Source organism: Lissotriton vulgaris, chromosome 6, assembly GCF_964263255.1.
Source record: "Lissotriton vulgaris chromosome 6, aLisVul1.2, whole genome shotgun sequence".
Classification (NCBI taxonomy): domain Eukaryota; kingdom Metazoa; phylum Chordata; class Amphibia; order Caudata; family Salamandridae; genus Lissotriton; species Lissotriton vulgaris.
The window spans coordinates 796516588-796533133 of NC_141694.1; positions in this window are offsets into that span (position 1 = coordinate 796516588).

Genomic DNA, 16546 nt, shown 5'->3' on the forward strand with positions numbered 1-16546 from the left:
ATGTTTGTTGTTCAGAAACAGAAATTCATTTTCAGACAGAAAGCCTAGATCAAGACCTTCCTGGGTAATTTCCAAAATCTCCAATGCGATGGATTTGGTGGGATCAGACCTCAACAGTTGGTAGCATGTGTCATCTTATAATTGGCGTAGGATCTCAGATTTATAGGCAGAGGAATCCTGGATAACAATGGCTCCACCCTTGTCTGCGGGCTTGATCACGACTTGTTGGTTATTTGCCAATGACTGTAGAGCTGTCCTCTCAGGTTTGCTGGTATTGTACCTAATGAAGGTTCTTTCCTGGAGGACTCGTTGGACATCTCGCCAGACGACCGCTTCATATGTTAGAATCTGATTAGACATACTATTGGCATATGGAACAAAAGTTGAAGGAGGTCGTAGGCCAGTGACAGATGACTTGGACTGTGTTTCAGTATTGCGGAAGAAGCACTTTAATCGGATCTTACGAAAGAATTTGTAAAGTTCCGTTCGTATAATGAAATTGTCTGGTTTGTACGTGGGAACATAGGATAGTCCTTTACTTAGTACTTGAAGTTCAGCATCAGTGAGTGATTGTTTAGATATGTTCACCACAGGATTCAAAGTTTCAATAGGTTCTACCAACGGTAGGTCTTGGTGCGAGTCACCCTCTCGCCGTGTTGTTCGGGTTGGAACCGGACTTGTTTCGAGGCTTGGCCGCGTCCTCCATCCCAGTTGGTTTGATTCTGCTGGGAGCCACGTTGGTGTTGGCGGCGGGGCCATGTGTTGCCCCTGCCTCGGGGGGGTCGCCAAGATCCCCGGCCTTGTCCTAAAAAAGGAGAAAATTGTTGGGGTGGATAGTTGTAATCCGGATATTGGTATTGATAGCTTGGACCAGCTGAGTCCTGTTCACCCTCGGAGCTATAGGAAGAATCGGAAAAGGTTTGAAAATTCCGTCTGCCCCGGTAAGTTCCACGACCTCTATTGGTAAAACGACCCTGAGTGTCCTGCCGATAATAGTCCTCCTGTAAGTATGGGTATGTCTTTTTCTTATCGTATAAACGAATATCATGGGCTAGTTTTTCAAGTTTACGGGTTTGGGTGGTTAGGTCAAAGTCTTTGAGTGTGGCTTCCAGATTGGTTAGTGTATCCATAGCACTGGCGAAGTTGGTGTCAGAAGCAATCTCGGCTTTCAATGCCTTGATTTCAGCGGTAATTTGTTGTACTTGTTCCGCAGCCGTTTCCACGCCAAGCACCATCCAATGGCGCGAGCAGTTGTTAGAGATGTGACTAAACCCTTCTCTAAATTTTGGGACTTCGATGAAGATAGCCGGTTCAATTTTGATTTGTAGTCCGACAGGGATTATATTCTCTTTTAGATACCTAGTAAGCAAGTGGCCGTGCCACCGTGTCCACACCAGTTTCTTCTCCAGGCGCTCGAGACGCGAGATCTTATCCTTCAAGGAGAAGTCAATTGATGGAATGTCAGAAGGGAAAAAAATATTGTCGGGATTCTCCAACAGTTTATCTATATAGTCCTCGGAGTAGGACAAGAGTTCTCTTTCTACCATATTGTGATATCAAAAATTGAATGGAAAAAAGGAAAGAAACCTCGCAGACAGCCGTCTGCTCGAAGTAGGTTATAAATGAGTGGGTAACCCAAATGGAGTCACTGGGACCTGGGTTCAGCAAGTACTAGGAGGAAGGGGTCCCAGTGTGGACAAGGAACAATTTACACAATTCAATGAATTCATCAAAAAACAATTATTGGATCCACAGAGTTTTATTCACTAAGGGATTTAGTGTAATTAATACATGTAGCAAACAGTCAACTGTATTGAAGGTCATACAGTGCCCCGGGAGGGAGGAGGGAAGTGATAGTGGTGAGGATAAGGGAGTGGAAGGATTGAGTGACAGTAAAATCAAACATTTGAAAAAACCTTTTTGCTGTAATTTATATAGCAGCAACGGCCATAAAGAATGGCGACCATAATTTTAGAAAGGCATACTTCACAAGGTACAATACATCTACACAATATTGGCGTGAGGTTGCCATAAACGGAACAACAGTCGAATCCATGTGCGGTTTTACCAAATATCTCTGAGTTTCAGCAAGATGGCCTTACCCTCATGTTTGAGAGGTACGCTAGAATTGCAGTAGCAATTGACATACTATCTGTAAATCAATGTGTTGATTGGCTGCGCCACGGGCTTTACCCTCATGTTAGAGAGGTACGCCCCTCAGATACTAATTGGTTTTTACTATGTTCCTCTGATTTGATAATTCTAATGTACCCTTACATTTGAGAATCCTTATTTTTCTCATGGTAATGTTTGTGACACATGAAATGCTAACTTGTTCTGTAACACTTCCCGACTGACGTGCCCTTTCATTTCCATTAATACTAATGACGCGACTCGGTTAGTCTCTCAACCGGTAGTCTGTCTTCGTGCTCCATGGCTCACTCGACCCCCACGTGACCTGTTACCATGGTTATTTCACTAACCAGGAAACGGAGCACATATCGCTGGCCCTCGTACGGAGCTCCTTGATAAAATCTAACTTAGTGAGTATGACTCTCCTCTTGTTCCGCCACCTACCCTAATCCTTTTATATGTGCCAATGCTTACTCATGGTCCCATTGTTTTGACTCATCAGACGAACATTGGATTAATTTCCTACGATGCCGTAAATCTTTCCAGCACCGAGTGAATGCTCGATGTAACGATCGGTAAGCATCATTATTTGGGATTCAAATGGATAACGCCTTGATGCTCCTCGACTGCCCTTCTCTGTATAGACTTGTAATTAGTGTATGATCATTAATTTTTAGGTGCAGCTCTACTACTGACGTTGCCTTAATTAATCATTGACTACATGGAGGACCTCTAACCCTATGGTATGTCTTCCTCCCAATTTTAATTTATTGTGATGTCAATATGTATTAGAATAGCTTGTGATAGTTTCATTCACTATATTTCAGGCTCTCCTATGAATTCTGGGACCGAACTCTAGTCAATGTTCAATCTATTCCAGGTAATTCACTTAAAATATGCCTTACATGTGAGTGGCTTTGTTGCCAACACACGTGCCGGTTTTCTGACCCGGGCGCTCGGGCCCTCCCTTCCAATCATGTGTATACCACGTACCACCGCTTCTCATGCTATGGACGTGTTTGTACCACGGTACTAATAATCTAGGAAGTGCATTGTCTTATACTCCAATTTTAATTTATCTAATTACTACCTCTAACTAGGATGTTGATTAATGCTGAAACTACCGCTGTGATAAATTTAAGAGGCTGGAATAGTACCCCTCTAACTTTAGTTTATTATACTCATTTTCAATAGGTTACCTGCCCCAATCCCTTGGTCCTGATGAAGACCCCGCAGCAAGGATAACAATTCCTGCACTGATTAGAGGGTCGAAATGTCGACTGTTGTTCCGTTTATGGCAACCTCACGCCAATATTGTGTAGATGTATTGTACCTTGTGAAGTATGCCTTTCTAAAATTATGGTCGCCATTCTTTATGGCCGTTGCTGCTATATAAATTACAGCAAAAAGGTTTTTTCAAATGTTTGATTTTACTGTCACTCAATCCTTCCACTCCCTTATCCTCACCACTATCACTTCCCTCCTCCCTCCCGGGGCACTGTATGACCTTCAATACAGTTGACTGTTTGCTACATGTATTAATTACACTTGATCCCTCAGTGAATAAAACTCTGTGGATCCAATAATTGTTTTTTGATTAATTCATTGAATTGTGTAAATTGTTCCTTGTCCACACTGGGACCCCTTCCTCCTAGTACTTGCTGAACCCAGGTCCCAGTGACTCCATTTGGGTTACCCACTCATTTATAACCTATTGCATTTACACGCACACAGAGCCACACACATAAAGCCACCCCCACACACATACAGAGCCACCCACAGAGTCATTCACATAGAGCCACCTGAACAGAGCCACCCTCACACAGACAGAGCCACCCACACAGAGCCGCCTACAAAAAAAGCTATCTACACAAAGCCACACACACAGAGCCACACACACACACACAGACACAGAGCCACACACACACAAAGCCACCATTCCCCAGTACTTGGTGGCTCCCCATCCCTGACGGTAATCCCTCTGACTTCTTGCCAATAGGCCCAAATCTTAGTGTGTTCATTGTGGCAGCTTTTGGACTTATAGATCAGTAGTTGGATAACTATGCAATGACCAATCCCTTCCTTAAGCCACTTCAGGAACCAACATCCAGAGTCATATGTATACTTCTGGAAAGTGGCTCTTGTGGTATGATGACCAGATTTGGATATCACCTGTGACGTTTTGTGCTCAGTTCTGGGGGCCAACTCTGGCATTTTGCATCCAGTTTTGAGGGCTACCCTGAAGTACTGCCTTCAGTTTTATGGGCTACTTTTAGAATATTAGCCCAAGATTCTGGGGGCCTTTTTGGCGTATCACCACAACTTCTGGAGTCCACATTTTAAGTGTTTTGTTTAATTGTTAGATTGATTATTGATTGGTGAATGTGGGTGAGGTTGTGAGGATGTGATAATTGGTGGATGCACAGGGAAATAGGTGGATGGAGGAGTATGGATGGATGAGTGGGTAGCTGAACACAGCCCTCACAGCCCACACAGCCCACACAGCCCTCACAGCCCAGACAGCCCTCACAGCCCACACAGCCCACACAGCCCACACAGCCCACACAACTCTGGCAAAGATAATACCAGCAGCGAACAAGCAGTGGCAAAGACAATAACGGCAGCAAACAAACACTGGCAAAGACAATAACGGCAGCAAAGAAACACAGGCAAATGCATTAACGGCAGCAAAGAAACACAGGCAAAGGCAATACCAGCAGCGAACGAACACTGGCAAAGATAATACAATCAGGGGGGCAGGGGCACGACAAACGGCACAATCAGGGGACAGAAGGCAGACAAACGGCACAATCAGGGGGCAGAAGGCAAGTAAACACAGCACAATCAGTCGGCAGAAGGCAAGAAAAACGAGTGCACAGCTCGCATAGCTCACACAGCTTTCACAGCAGACACTGCTCTCACAGCCCACACAGCTCTCACAGCCCACACAGCTCACACATCCCACACAGCTCTCACAGCCCACACAGCTCACACAGCCGACTCAGCTGTCACAGCCCACACAGCCCACACAGCCCTCACAGCCCTCACAGCCCACACAGCCCACACAGCCCTCACAGCCCACATAGGTCTCACAGCCCACAGAGGTCTCACAGCCCACACAGGTCTCACAGCCCACACAGGTCTCCCAGTCCACACAGGTCTCATCACAGCCCACACAGGTCTCACAGCCCACACAGCTCTCCCAGCCCCCACAGCTCTCACAGCCCACACAGCTCTCACAGCCCACACAGCTCTCACAGCCCACACAGCCCACACAGCTCTCACAGCCCACACAGCTCTAACAGCCCACACAGCTTTGGCAAAGATAATACCAGCAGCGAACAAGCACTGGCAAAGACAATAACAGCAGCAAAGAAACACAGGCAAAGGCAATACCAGCAGCGAACAAACATTGGCAAAGATAATACAATCGGGGGCAGGGGCACGACAAACGGCACAATCAGGGAACAGAAGGCACAACAAACGGCACAATCAGGGGGCAGAAGGCAAGAAAAAACAGCACAATCAGTGGGCAGAAGGCAAGAAAAACGAGTGCAATCAGGGTGCAGAAGGCAAGAAAAACGAGTGCACAGCTCGCATAGCTCACACAGCTCTCACAGCCCACACAGCCCACAAAGCTCTCACAGCCCACACAGCTCTCACAGCCCACACAGCACTCACAGCCCACACAGCTCTCACAGCCCACACAGCCCACACAGCTCTCACAGCCCACACAGCTCTCACAGCCCAAACAGCTCTCACAGCCCACACAGCCCACACAGCCCACACAGCTTTGGCAAAGATAATACCAGCAGCGAACAAGCACTGGCAAAGGCAATACCGGCAGCGAAGAAACACAGGCAAAGGCAATACCAGCAGCGAACAAACATTGGCAAAGATAATACATTCAGGGGGCAAGGGGTATGACAAAGGGCACAATCAGGGGACAGAAGGCACGACAAACGGCACAATCAGGGGGCAGAAGGCAAGAAAAAACTGCACAATCAGTGGGCAGAAGGCAAGAAAAACGAGTACAATCAAGGTGCAGAAGGCAAGAAAAACGAGTGCACAGCTCGCATAGCTAACACAGCTTTCACAGCTCACACAGCCCACACAGCTCTCACAGCCCACACAGCTCTCACAGCCCACACAGCTCTCACAGCCCACACATCTCTCTCACAGCCCACACATCTCACAGCCCACACATCTCACAGCCCACACTGCTCTCAGCCCACACAGCTTTGGCAAAGATAATGCCAGCAGCGAACAAGCACTGGCAAAGACAATAACGGCAGCAAAGAAACACAGGCAAAGGCAATACCAGCAGCGAACAAACATTGGCAAAGATAATACAATCAGGGGGGCAGGGGCACGACAAACGGCACAATCAGGGGGCAGAAGGCACGACAAACGGCACAATCAGGGGGCAGAAGGCAAGAAAAAACGGCACAATCAGTGGGCAGAAGGCAAGAAAAACGGTGCAATCAGGGTACAGAAGGCAAGAAAAACGAGTGCACAGATTTCACAGCTCTCACAGGCCCACACAGCTCACACAGCCCTCAAAGCTCTCACAGCCCACACAGCCTACACAGCCCTCACAGCCCACACAGTTCTCACAGCCCACACAGTTTTCACAGCCCACACAGCTCTCACAGCCCACACAGTTCTCACAGCCCACACAGCTCTCACAGCCCACACAGCTCTCACAGCCCACACAGCTCTCACAGCCCACACGGCTCACACAGCTCTGGCAAAGATAATCCTCGGCCTCCAGCAATCAGGGTACCCGCCCAACGACCTCCAACCAGCCACTCAGTCTATGAAGCAGCGGCAACCCCCAGGTGGCAAACGAGACCCCTCATGATCTGGAGCTCGTCAACCTGATGTCCGGCGTCTCCGAGGACAGGGACTCCAGACGGGTCAACAACAGAGAGAGAAGTGACCGGTGGGCCCAGAGCATCGCCCACCGGGAGGCCACGAGGTTGGGTTGCAAAAATATATAAGTAAAAAAGACCCATTGCAAAAATTAATTTAAAAAGTGAAAGCAGAGATAAAAGTACCGGTTGGCCTAGCAGCCGTTGCGCTGAAGGGGACTACATTTTCGTCAGATGTACATAAGTCATGTGTCACTCACACTGAAGAGAGCCAATGGCTGAAGTGGGCTACTTGGTTGCCCCATTATCCATGCTGTGGCGGGCAGAAGCAAAATGCCAATTACTCTGGAACGGACCATTCGCGTTCAATGGCCATAAACTGCAACTACGAACACATTATTTTGTCCCGCAAATTCTTTTCGAATCCCTGAGTTACACCTTTCTTCCTTCATACCCTGCCCGTATGTCAGAAAATGTGCACATGTTTGGATCCCAAATCCGATTACATTTAAGATTGAGCCCCATCTGAAAATGTAATGCAACCGGGAGAGCTCTGCATGCCTCTGTCACCCTCCGGGTAACTGTTCCAATATCAGGGCACTAATAGGGTTGTTTTTTTTCTTTTTTTTCTAATCGGCCAGCAGATCCTTGTGTGCATATAATTCATCTGGTAAAATGTCAGAAAATGTTTCATGGACCACCAACCCTGAAATGTAACGTGGACAAGATGCAGTGCAAGTAGTTTCTTCAAATCGTTATGTGTTTAAAAACACTGCTGCCTCGTGGGTAACGAGTTCAAGTCCCGCCTCCAACCACCGCAAGGTCAGTACAGTAAATTTGGTAACAGTAGCCTCTGTTATTTACAGCTCAGGGTAGGACAGTTGTCGCCGCGGGTGCCGTCTGCTTATTAACAGTGCCACTGCCACCCACACTACCGCATATGACATCTCACGCACTACTGGGCCGGCCATAACGTCCTCCTGGTGATTTCACTGGCATGACTTTACTAAGATTTTTCGAGGAAAAATCGCGCCAGCCAATGTAGTTCAAACTTTCACTTTCTATTTCGACTTCTCGTGGGCACGCGGGAGTGGAATCGCACTGTGAGATGTGCACAGGTGACACCGCCAGCACAAACCGACATCTCCATCACATCTGAGCGCAGCGTGCACACGGGCACAGGCGCCGAGGCTGGCAAAGCCCTACTGTTTGAATCATACATGTTCCGGACAATTACCTGGTACTCAAGTCAAGTAATTGGTACATAATTAGGACGATGTTGGCCAGTGTAGTCGGTCCCTGCCTGGCGAGGGAATCTCGGAGACAGAAAGCTGGAGAGGACGAGCAGTCCCATTCACATCCGGGCTCCGGAGTCCACTTGGGACAACTTGCACGTACCAGCGCCCGGTCTGCAGGACGGCCGGCCCCGCAGAGGCTGCACGCCGCTACCTTCGGTCAGACTCATGGCTCAGCTGGGGGCTGTCGATCCACGCAGCAGCCCAGGGAGCTCAGGAACACGAACTGGCGCTGCCTGCAGATGGGCATTGGCAGGCCGTGCCCGAGGCAAGTGTAGTACCCAGTCCTTCGACAGCCCCTCCCCAGCAAGCAGTGAGCCTTCCTCTCGGAGCTCAGCGGTGTGCCACACCACCTCCCTCCCACCGCCCAATGAGCTAAAGACCATCTCATCTGCAGATCACTTGGGCAGCCACGCGCCAACTCGCCCACTGCTCTGCCTCGAGGGTAAGGCGAGCGGCCGCCGCAGGCCGGACGAAACTGACAGACACGGGAGGAAGCTGGAGAGCAGGGACAGTGGGAGCAACAGCAACTCACTGAAGCTTTGTGCTTTGACAACCGCCCCTGTGAGCCTCTGGCCTCGCCGGACCTCTCATCTTGAAAATGAAGTAGTAAGGACCACGCTGCAGGCCGCACCTGGGTCTGGTATTCGCTCTTCCCCAAGGCTGTCTAGGCTCGTGTTACCCTGTCTGTGCTACAGGAGGATGGGCCGCACCGGGCCCAGAGAACAGCCAGCAGGCTAGAAAAAAATGGCGGTCGCAAGCTTCCGAAATTTTCTGATTCAGGGGCGTGGCTTAAAAGTGGAAACAACAGCACGAACACGCCCCCGAATCCGAAAGAGGCGGAGCTTCTTTGGAGGGAAGCCTCTCTCCTCCAATGGCTGGCCTCCGTTTAGGAAGCCAGCCAATGGAGGAGAGACCAGGAGAGAGGCGGGTTTAAGCACTCACTGACAGACATTAATTCTCCGACTTCCGGCTGGCAAGCCAGCCGTCGGTCCGAGACCTAAAAAGTATATGCTGGGTTTCAGTTTACAGCTCAGGGTAGGACAGTTGTCGCCGCGGGTGCCGTCTGCTTATTAACAGTGCCACTGCCACCCACACTACCGCATATGACTTCTCACGCACTACTGGGCCGGCCATAACGTCCTCCTGGTGATTTCACTGGCATGACTTTACTAAGATTTTTCGAGGAAAAATCGCGCCAGCCAATGTAGTTCAAACTTTCACTTTCTATTTCGACTTCTCGTGGGCACGCGGGAGTGGAATCGCACTGTGAGATGTGCACAGGTGACACCGCCAGCACAAACCGACATCTCCATCTTCGGTCAGACTCATGGCTCAGCTGGGGGCTGTCGATCCACGCAGCAGCCCAGGGAGCTCAGTAACACGAACTGGCGCTGCCTGCAGATGGGCATTGGCAGGCCGTGCCCGAGGCAAGTGTAGTACCCAGTCCTTCGACAGCCCCTCCCCAGCAAGCAGTGAGCCTTCCTCTCGGAGCTCAGCGGTGTGCCACACCACCTCCCTCCCACCGCCCAATGAGCTAAAGACCATCTCATCTGCAGATCACTTGGGCAGCCACGCGCCAACTCGCCCACTGCTCTGCCTCGAGGGTAAGGCGAGCGGCCGCCGCGGGCCGGACGAAACTGACAGACACAGGAGGAAGCTGGAGAGCAGGGACAGTGGGAGCAACAGCAACTCACTGAAGCTTTGTGCTTTGACCACCGCCCCTGTGAGCCTCTGGCCTCGCCGGACCGCTCATCTTGAAAATGAAGTAGTAAGGACCACGCTGCAGGCCGCACCTGGGTCTGGTATTCGCTCTTCCCCAAGGCTGTCTAGGCTCGTGTTACAGAGCACCCTGTCTGTGCTAGAGGAGGATGGGCCGCACCGGGCCCAGAGAACAGCCAGCAGGCTAGAAAAAAATGGCGGTCGCAAGCTTCCGATATTTTCTGATTCAGGGGCGTGGCTTAAAAGTGGAAACAACAGCACGAACACGCCCCCGAATCCGAAAGAGACGGAGCTTCTTTGGAGGGAAGCCTCTCTCCTCCAATGGCTGGCCTCCGTTTAGGAAGCCAGCCAATGGAGGAGAGACCAGGAGAGAGGCGGGTTTAAGCACTCACTGACAGACATTAATTCTCCGACTTCCAGCTGGCAAGCCAGCCGTCGGTCCGAGACCTAAAAAGTATATGCTGGGTTTCAGTTTACCAAACACAATGAAGAAGAACGAAATAGTAAATGAAATTATGAGAAAAGATAAAGTGGTATGGAAGAATTAGGCTCTGATGCTCAGATATATTATGGGTATGGAGTTGTGTCAAGTTGTATGTTTAAATGTATGTTATTTGTTACACACTGCATGTTGAGCTCTTCAACATGGTTCTCAAATTTAGCTAGTATAAGCTTACTGCTTTACTCTCCTGCACTCTCCCAGAAAAGTGATCTTCCAGTTGCAAAGACGTGGTGCAAGCTCTCATCACATCGAGGCTTGAATATGCAAATTTCAGTTGATACAAAATGCAGTTGCTTGTCTGATTCTGAACATCCCATGTTAACAGTTCATTTCCTCTCAGCACCATAACCTTCATTGGCATCATGTACTTAAGAAAATTCAATTTAAAGCAAGGCAGAAATGAGAGCTCCTTTTATTGCTAATCTGGTTCAACACTATGGGGGTCAATACGATGGCGGTGAAACCACCATCGTAAGGCACTTCTCCGCCTGCCAATTTGCAATGGTGGGCCGTGTGCTGGCGGACGCAAAGTCGTCCACCAAAGGCAATCATTACGATTGCCTGGCAGACCCACCGTGCATCAACAATATGGTGGCGGTGACTAGCAGGCACCGTCTGCCATATTATGATGCTGCTTCCCCACCAGCCAGTGTATGGCGGTGAAACGGCCATCCACAGGCTGGCGGAGATTGCATTTGGGGGCCCATGGCAGGCCCCCCCTTGTGTTGAGGGAGGTGGGTGTGCACAGGGGGGGTACCTGGTACCCCTACATTTCCCTGCACCAGGTGACAGGCACAATGCAAACAGTGCATTTCAGAATTTGCAGCGGGTCCTGCAGCCAGCAGCACCCTCCACAATGTCAGAGATACACGATGCGAATGCCACGGTGGCGGTTGCATCATAATCTCATGTGCGGGATCGCAGTACAGGTGGACCCTCTGCCATCGTGACATGCCCTATTGAAAGAAGCCCTACAGCTAGACGGGAGGTTTAAAATACCATGGGTAAAGTACATAAAGGATTGTTTAACGGCAATTGGTCGGCCGGACCTGTTTCATGCTCCAAACTCAATTACAAAATCTGATGTTAATTCTGTCAAGAATGCTATATTATTGTTAAGATGTACTGACAGAGAAGAGGTTGAGATACAGAAGGTCAGTGTAAGGAAACACCTACTATTAAAAACATGTCCACAAATGGAACCTTACCTGACATGGCCCATGTCTAGCTATGAACGGTTTCTGTTAATAAGGTTCCGCTTTGATTTATATCATCTTTTATTAGCAGTACCAAGTGGGGCTCAACGGGGCGAGGTGTTGCCAGCTTGTGGCTGCGACGGAAAGTCTCCTCAAGATCTGGCACACTTTCTTTTTATTTGCCCCTATTATTCCATCCCACGGAAATTATATCTTAAACCGTGCCTTAAAAAATTGAGTTTTGCACAAATTAAACCTGCACTTTACTATTTACAACTACTGAATAGCGATTGTACGTTATTTGTCTGTAACTTTTTTTAAAAATCCATCTGTTTTAGGAAAAGTATGGATGGTTAATCACGCTGCAAACGTTTTAGGTGCTTTTTTAAGAATACAGTTATTTATATTTTTAACCAAATACTGCTCATGCTCATAGTGTCTGATGTATCACCGTTTTCTTCGTACTGTATACTGTGTCATTATTTGCCATACGAAATGAATTGTTTGTAATGTTTTTAAATGTGTACTTAAAAATTGTACTTTTATGATTGTAAAATCTACAATCGAATAAAGATTTTTTGAATTTGAATTTGAAATTTGATTAGCTCCCTATGTTCCTGCACAAATTCTGCACTCTGCATTGGCCAATCTGGTAGTCATGCCCTGTTTAGCCAGGGCCAGAAGTGGCACCAGCTCTTTTAGAGTTCTAGCTAATAAGTTCTGGAATAATTTACCTCGTGAGCTTCAAGATGCTCCACCTGGGGCTCATTTCCACAAGCATCTTAAAATGTAGTTGCTCAATACACTTTAGTTACTTTTTAGGTATTTTCTCTCTCCAACTGCTCAAAGAACGTTGTTTCCCAACATCGTTATGCCCAGACTCAGGCAGCTGTTCACATGCTACAAAGCTGCAGTTCCTATGATTCATTCAACAATGAGGTGAGACAGCACACCTACCATAGTTAATGCTCTGTTCAAAATCCAGATGTGAGCTCCTGGCTGCAGTCTGAACATCGCTTTGGTGTAAAGCGAACTGTCAGTTTTGAGCCATGGCCTCGGTTTGAAGCGGGCAGTAATTCTGTCGCAGGCAGATGTAGTGATGACCGTAACCACTGAAGGGGAATGCCTGGAGGGGTCACTTTCTTTTTGTTCCCATTTGTGCTGACAGGGGCCCCCAGTGACTGTGGTACAGCTCTATGTGGCACACAATTAATGCAGCTCTTGACAGCTTTTTTGCCACCGTGCCCACATTAATAATATAGCAGAGGCACAATGGCAAAGGTTTCCCTCATTTGCATGGGGACAACCTAATTTCCGAAAGAGGGAATATCCCCCCATGGTTGTGCTAGAGTTTATTTTGAGCTGATACATCCTTATTACAGATTGGCCACACAAACATCTGTGGCCCCTTCTGTAATAAAAAAGTGCCAGAGAGACGTAAACAACTGGCACGCATTCCTGTTGCACCACAGGGCACTGTCTCCATTATGGCCCCCAGGGTCCACTCAAGGTGATTAAAACGATAAATGGTTAATGTCTTGACACAAAGAAATATTCGGCTTCTATCAGGGCACACTAAGAAGTACAACGCCGGTAAGAGCTGAAGGACAGTTGGGGGTAGAGAATTCCAAAGGTGAGTCTGGCCAAAATGAGTGATCAACTGCTGTTCCCTCGATTCTTAAAAGGTGATATCTTCGTCTTAAAACTATGTGTAATAGTTGTCCATGTTATAGGTCAGGCATATCATAATGTTGTGGTCAGTCACTGTAATCCCGTGGTTCTTGCTGCACTATTTGTGGCAAATTGTGTCTTTCTGGTGAAGATTGTAATCCTGCAAGGAGCAACGTGTAGTAATCAAGACACGATCAATAGAAAACCTTTTTCAAAGACCTTCAGTGTCGTTTTGTGAGGATTGGAGTACTACACACGCAGATGATTGATACATGTTCTCATAATATTCAAATTTGAGGATAGAAGACAATTCAAAGACAAATCGCATATTATGTACATGTGTCTCTGGTTCTGAGTGGCTGTCTAGTTTAGCAATGCGAGAAACAGAAATGTTGTGACGTTGTGTCTCAAGATTAATATTTGTGTACAATCCCTGTTCAGACAGATGTATTTTCCTGACATGCATCTATATATGCCTAGTAAAAGATGTGTATTGCTACTGGGTACCTACTCAATGGCCTGATTCAGAAAGGTAAACTTAGAGTTTTGTGTAAATTTACTCTTGTTTTGTTATTCACAAACTATGAGTTAATAATATGTTTACAACTGCGTAGACTCCGCAGTAAGGGCGGAGAAGTACGCCCATAAACAGATAGGACCATCCAGTTTGTGAATAGCAAAAATGAGTAAATGTACACGAAAGTGTAAGTTTACCGTTGTGAATTAGGACCAACGTGTGCATATGCCTAGGGTGGTATTGCTTGCTTAAGTTTGTATATTGAGATCAAGCACATGATGAATTTAGACAAAAAGGAAATATTTTATCAGTCATAATTTGGGAGAATAAGGATCCCTGAGAAGCTTTGTCGGTAAATTTCCTAGTAGGCTAGTAGAACATTTCTATTTCAACATGTTGACTACAAATGAATAAAATGTCTGAACAAAGTGCTAACCTGCCAGGTATTTCAAGACAAAATACCGTATTATACAGTATGATAGGAAGCAGACAGATACTCTCAGATGTAAAAATAGTCCCCTAATCATGTAATAAAATGGGACAGGGATGAAACAAAAAGCCCACTGAGAACGTGGCAAGATGTAAACATGATAATCCATAAAACAGACGTGCCTGGGATTTGTTATGTACCAAGATCACACTGAGATATCCCATATTAGGCACTTTCTCTGGCTTTATGTTTAACCCAGTTTGAAAGTGTTTATGTAGAATGTATTTTACTGGTTAACTCACTGTGAAGTCTAGTGTGTCAATGAGGTTCTGGGGTTTGGCATCCATAGACGACCCATCCTCATTCACTGCTCGTTTTTCTTGTCCACTGACCTACCCTGTGTTTTGGTTTTTAAATGACTAGCCTTTTCATGATTGACGACCTGAAAATCGCCAGTGTACATTTCTGTTCATCTGTAAATGTATTACAAACGGCTCTATTCCTCATTGGAATGGTAAATAAAGGCACCTTCCCCTCTAATGCTTCTTAAATGATTGGGCTACTTCAATCCATCAGAGAACAGCTCTTGGTATAGCTGCCAATGTTGTACCTATATGAACATTCCCTAGATATCCAATGGGGCCATATCACAAAACCGTTTCACTGGTGCAAAAACATAGCAGATATGTTTTTACTACTTTGATAATTGTGCAAAGGGAATTGAGCAAGCAGTTTTTTCCACTAGGGCAAACGTAGCTCGGAGAGATTTCACAGTAGTCATAATGTCTCACTTGTGTGTTTCACATCTTTGGATCGTGAAATATAGCACTGTGGTTGAGGTACAAACTTGAGAAAAGTAGCAATAATGGTGCAAACTGAGATTGCTGTATTTATGCATGGACAGGAGTTTTTTTATAAGATCTCTAGCATCCTTTAAAAACAATTAATGAGGTGGTCTGGCCTGACAGGGATTGTAGGAGATGTGAATTTAGGTCTCTGCTCCTTACTCACTGCATCTGCCAGCATCATCGCCTCTTGTTTGCCCCTAGAGGAACTGATAAGTGAGATCGGCAGTCGACATCGCCAGAGACAGCTAATAGAGCCAGTGGAGCAGTTTCAAACCCACAATGGGGATTCCTGGCAGCAAAGCCGGATGACCATAGGGTCCTTGTAAAGGGTAACAGCCCCCACAACTGAAAATTCAGGACTACTCTGTAGTGGCTAACTGGCAGGCAAATTGACAAGTTGTAATTTTACCCATGGTAAGGAAGGTGCGTGGCCGCTCTCTTACATGTCTTTGCTTGCCGCAGCAGAGACTCAGAGAGCAGTTGCCAGGCTGTCGATGCGAGACCCAATGGATGAAAATGGGTCCTGGACAATTGGACCATCCAAGGGCCTCCATAGCTAATACGCTTGGATATCTTGCCTCGCACCAGGCCCCATTTTGAGGCCAGCATCATATTACACACCCGAAAAGTGCCCCACAAATCGATTCCCAGCATTCAAACTGTTGCTTATGCTAGGACCCTTGGGGGCTGTGGCACACCCAACTCTCCTTTGTCTTGGAGAGGAAGGATGGATGAGGGCTGGGCCTCACAACATCTCAATCTCTGAGAAGCTAGGATTTCAGGAACAGCAAGTGGGCATATGACCGCGCAATCACTGGAAAGTCTGAATATGTGGTAAAAGGGATCAAACACCAACTCCAGACTTCCAGCTCACAGAGTCCCAGGAGTAAAGCCTAGGGTTGGACAGATCAGCCTCCCTGCTAGAGCCACCCAGTACATGGGAACGCTTGACTTCTGAGCATACCTGCACCGTCCTTTAACAGTGCACAATTCAGGGCCAGTGCAGTGGCAAAAGTGCTCCACCTCAATAAGGCATAGCTCATCATCTCATCATCATTTTCAATAGATACACAAGAACAGCAAGATGATGTTCACACTATATTAGATTATCTGAGAAAATTGAGATAAAACAGATGAGGAAATGTGCCCCAGACTTTCAAAACAACATTTCAAAGAGCAATCAATTAATATGCCTTGAGACTCAAAAATGCTCTAAATCACTAAATTAGAAATCATGAAGTTTATTAAAAATTTTACAGTGTAAAACAGAAGGCGCAATATAGTTATACCAGTCAAAATGCATAATAATAAGTCATAGGGAATTAGCATAAGGCTCCTGTTGGAAAAGGGCCCTCTCT